Raw genomic sequence first — 4,880 nt, 5'->3', positions numbered from 1 at the left:
CGCATCCACTCTCTCATTAATCTTTGCATTAGACCCAATAACCTGCTGCATCATTGCCTCAAGTCTAGCAAACCCATCTTCCTGCCTTCCACCATGCTGTTGCTGAGGAGGGTGATACCCCTGCTGCTGATTCTGATTATTATATCCCTGTGGCCTTGGGTAAGGTGCCATATTGTTAGGGGGTCTCATACCTCCCATGTTTCCATTGTTGAACTGTGGATGGACTGGCTTGTATTGCTGATTTTGCTAGCCCCAATTCTGACCACCCTGTCTCTGGCCTCCATAATTAGACACATAATTCATGTCTTCAGGGTAGTGGTGATGATCATGTTCTGCATTCCATTGGTTACCGATTGGCTGACTAATGCAAGATGCGCACAAGCCCCCATTGGTAGTATCTACGATATGTACCTGCTGCTTCTGCCCTGACTCTTCCACCTTTTTGGTGAGTATACTCATTTGTGTCAATAAGGTGTCCATATTTTCAGCCATAGAGTTGGATGGATCTAAGGGCACTGAGTGAACCACTGGAGTGATAGGTGCATTCCTGGTTGTCCATCCTGAATTTTGTGCAATCTTGTCAAGCAGACTCTGGCCTTCTCTCCATGTTTTGCTCAAAAATGCTCCACCAGCTGAAGCATCAACAATGTTCTTCACGCTATCTGACAATCCCATGTAAAACCGCTGCCCCAACATCAGATCTGGAATACCATGGTGCGGGCATATAACCAGCATCCCTTTAAAGCGCTCCCATGTTTCATGCAGTGTCTCCATTGGTCTCTATTTAAAACTCAAAATTTCATCAATTTGTTGAGCAGTCTTATTGGGTGGGTGGAACATGTTATGGAATTGCCTGACTAACTCATCCCAAGTTGTTATAGAATTTATGGGAAGTGAGTTTAGCCAAGTCTGGGCAGCTCCCGTCACTAAGAATGGAAACAATAACAACTTGATTGCTTCAGGAGTTACATTGGGCTGCCTTTGGGTTTTGCAGATAGAGAAGAAGTTTTTCAAGTGCTGTTGAGGATCTTCGACTTGCGACCCCGAAAATAGTCCCTTGTTCTGCAACAAGTGCAGCATGTTATTCGTAATTTGGAATGACTCAGCCTGTATCTGCGGAACTACAATGGCTGTAGACAGATTTTCAGTTGTGGGTTGTGCCCAGTCATAGAGAGCAGCCTCTGGCACTATTGGTACCGCTGGGTTTTCCTCGTGATCCCCCATGATTGTTTCGAATTGTGCAGTTGTTGGTTGTTGTTTGTTTTTCCGATTAGCCCGATTCAAGGTCTTGAAAACTTTCTCGGGATCTGATAATGCTTCAAATACTTCACCAGATCTCGATGAGTTTCTAGGCATGCACCTGTGCAACCAAGTCAACAAACATTAAAATTTCAATGTAAAAATTGGGTATAGAGAAAAAAATGACTACAATAAGAATTTTTGTACTTTTTTCAATTGTAATTGATAACACCGTTAATTCCCCGGCAACGACGCCAAAATTTGATCACGCCAACTATGCCTTACAAAAGGACAATGCGGACGTTGCAAATATAACCTGAGTATTTATGCCCAGAGTCGAATCCACAGAGAATTAACCTATCAATTACTTTCGTTGGACTTACTAAATTCTTTAGAATCAACTTTCCCAAACGTTGTGAATAACAGTTGATGGTATATTTAATAACTAAGATTGAAAGTCAATAAACAGTGGTAAACTAAATATGCTTAAGTTGTGAACAATAATGAGAAGGTTCTAAGGTAGTGATTTCCCCTATTGATGGAATCCCTTCCGTTTATATTTCATATAGATTTACCAACACATCTCTATCAACCATGAACACTCAAATTATCGTGAATCTCTCCCGAGTAATCAAGATAATTTACTAGACGCACTCTTCCGAGATACGCTAGCTGGCTTTGTTTATTATAGTTCACTTTAGATTGCACCCAAGACTTCGTTATCCCTAATCCCGCCTTTAAACCCGCAGTTATAGATCCCTCTTATACTTTGGGAGTGATGTTATTCACAATTACCTACATATGCACTCTCTCCCGAGTTATGCATACTAAATAGGCACAGCCAATTGAGGATCCTGTCAATTAACTACAACAAATACGTAGTTAAACAAATAGAGATTAAACTGGCAAACTATATTAACATAATCAAGAAGTTCATCCTTCAATAGGTTCCATCAAAACCCTAGACAAAGGATTTAGCTACTCATGACAATGGGTAAATAAACTATGAAAATATTCATGATCAAAATTGCAAGAATAATAAACAGAAGAAGAAAATATGATGTTTTGGGTGATCTCTCACACTTGTTTTTCTTGCCAAAGTACTTTCTAAAACATTGCCTGCCTCCCTTGGACGAGTTCTATTGTTTAATATAGGGTTTGGGGCTAAAAATCCCGTGTTTTGCACTTCAGTCCCTCAATTTTCTACTTCCTGCCGCGGTCCTACCGCGGTTACGCCAGGACCGCGGCAGTCCATCTCCAGTTTTGGTTTTGCTGCCTTCGCGTGGTGCACTTAGCGGATATTGTAAGATTGACCTCTTTTTCTCCGTAATTGATCCCACAAGTACTCCATAGACTTTCTTTTATTGTATATAGCCTGCAAAGCATGAAAAGCACTAATCAGAGCATTTTGTTATCACTTTTTACCATAAAACTATACAAGAAGGTGGTTCTTTAGGGCCTAATTATAGTCCAATTCACCTATTATCAAGTAATATAAGAAGAAAGGAAAAGAGAGCAACAATTCCACCATTGACAGCCATTAAAAAGCTTTGAAGCTTTGAATTCAAATTTGGATTTTCAAAAATCATTATTTTTTTTAGATTGGGTGTTGTTGTAAATAATTGGGAATATGGTTTGGAGTTTATATCTCAATTTTGAGGGATTTTGTTGAAGATTAGACTTGGTTTTGGCTAAATTCAGATTGAAACTCGAAGAAGAAGAAGAAGACATGACACACATTATATTGCAGCAATTGTAGATAAATTGTAGAAAAATTGTAGACTGTTGTTTATTTATTTTTGAACTTTTGTGTTTTTGTGTTAAAAGTTTGATGGGGGCTCGTTATTCATCTTCATCTGTTTTGGAGCTAACTTGTGCAGAGGAGAAGATGTTTTTTAAGTTATATATATTGCTATACTTTTAAATTCAAGAAAGTATGGTTGTATTGTATTTAAAGAGGCGTGAATTTGTAGAATAGGTTGAATGTTAGGAATGAGTCAAATAAGACTCACAATGACTTGTTTTCTACATTTAATCTACAACAAAACTACATATCATTTGAAAAATTAATATGAAAATACAGAATTTCAATTTTTCTACAAATTATCTACAAATTTTCTACAAACTGTTCATAACAGAATTTATCTTTATTTTCATGCATGTTCGTCTGGAACACTAAAGTTACTTGATATGCCAACATCTTCCGTTATAGAGGAATACAACTTATCTATAATTTTCTACAACTTTCACACATTATTTTTACCTAGTTAAATATAACTACAATAACATAAAATTTGGGCTTTGTGTTTTTGTGTTAAAAGTTTTGATGGGAGCTTGTTATTCCACTTCGTCTGTTTTGGAGCTAACTTGTGCAAAGGAGAAGATGTTTTTTAAGTTATATATATTGCTATACCTTTAAATTGAAGAAAATATGATTGTATTGTATTTAAAGTGGCGTGAATTTGTAGAATAGGTTGAATGTGAGGAATGAGTCAAATAAGACTCACAATGACTTGTTTTTTACATTTATTCTACAATAAAACTGTATATCATTTGAAAAATTAATATGAAAATACAGAATTTCAATGTTTCTACAAATTATCTACAAATTTCTACAAACTGTTCATAACAGAATTTATCTTTATTTTCATGCATGTTCGTCTGGAACACTAAAGTTACTTGATATGCCAACATCTTCCGTTATAGAGGAATACAACTTATCTATAATTTTCTACAACTTTCACACATTATTTTTACCTAGTTAAATATAACTACAATAACATAAAATTTGGGCTTTGTGTTTTTGTGTTAAAAGTTTGTACAATATGTCTTTTGTATATTTTGTATATGATTTATACATAGTAAAAATTAATTTCATACAACTAATTATATATTATACAACTTATCTACAATTTTCGTACATTATTTTTACTAAGGTATATACAACTACAATATAATACCACTTAAATATAATTTTTATACAATGTTATTCAACTTTCATACAATAGTTAAATGAATAAAAGAAAAATAAATAAACAACAAAATATAATTTTTCTATAATTTATCTACAATTTCTGCAATATAATGTATGTCATGTCTTCTTCTTCTTCTTCTTCTTCTTCTTCTTCTTCTTCTTCTTCTTCTTCTTCTTCTTCTTCTTCTTCTTCTTCTTCTTCTTTCCGAAATTCAGCCAAAACCAAGTCTAATCTTCACCAAAACCCCTCAAAATTGAGATATAAACTCCAAATCATATTCTCAATTATTTGCAACAACACCCAATCCAAACAAATAATAATTTTTGAAAACCCAAATTTGAATTCAAAGCTTTTTAATGGCTGTCAATGGTGGAATTCCTGCTCTCTTTTCCTTTGCTTTGTATTACTGAAATTTGGATACAATTGCGTTTGATGTAAAAGAATTGTAGAAGATTTAGTCGTTTTTGATTTGTGAAATCAGAAAAAAGTTTGAAACAAAGTGTATCGAAAAAGCAGAGACGCTAAATTTGAAATGAAACTGACGAAAAAGATTAATGAGCGTGATTTGCGTTGTGGAAGATCTGGAAGAATATCTAATCCCCCAATTTTAGCGCGCCTAAATAAGGAAGCCTACAACTATAATGATTCCTTATTTAATGAATTGTC

General features: G+C 35.0%; 1 non-coding gene across 1 annotated transcript; it reads left to right on the top strand.

The window, feature by feature from the left end:
- Positions 1 to 706: 706 nt before the first annotated feature.
- LOC142165227 (small nucleolar RNA R71) lies at positions 707 to 813 on the top strand. The gene has a single exon (XR_012696121.1). It is a non-coding gene; the product is annotated as a small nucleolar RNA R71 (small nucleolar RNA).
- The last annotated feature ends 4,067 nt before the right edge of the window (positions 814 to 4,880 follow it).

Source organism: Nicotiana tabacum, chromosome 1 (genome assembly GCF_000715075.1).
Source record: "Nicotiana tabacum cultivar K326 chromosome 1, ASM71507v2, whole genome shotgun sequence".
NCBI classification, from domain to species: domain Eukaryota; kingdom Viridiplantae; phylum Streptophyta; class Magnoliopsida; order Solanales; family Solanaceae; genus Nicotiana; species Nicotiana tabacum.
This window is presented reverse-complemented; position numbering and strand designations above follow the sequence as displayed.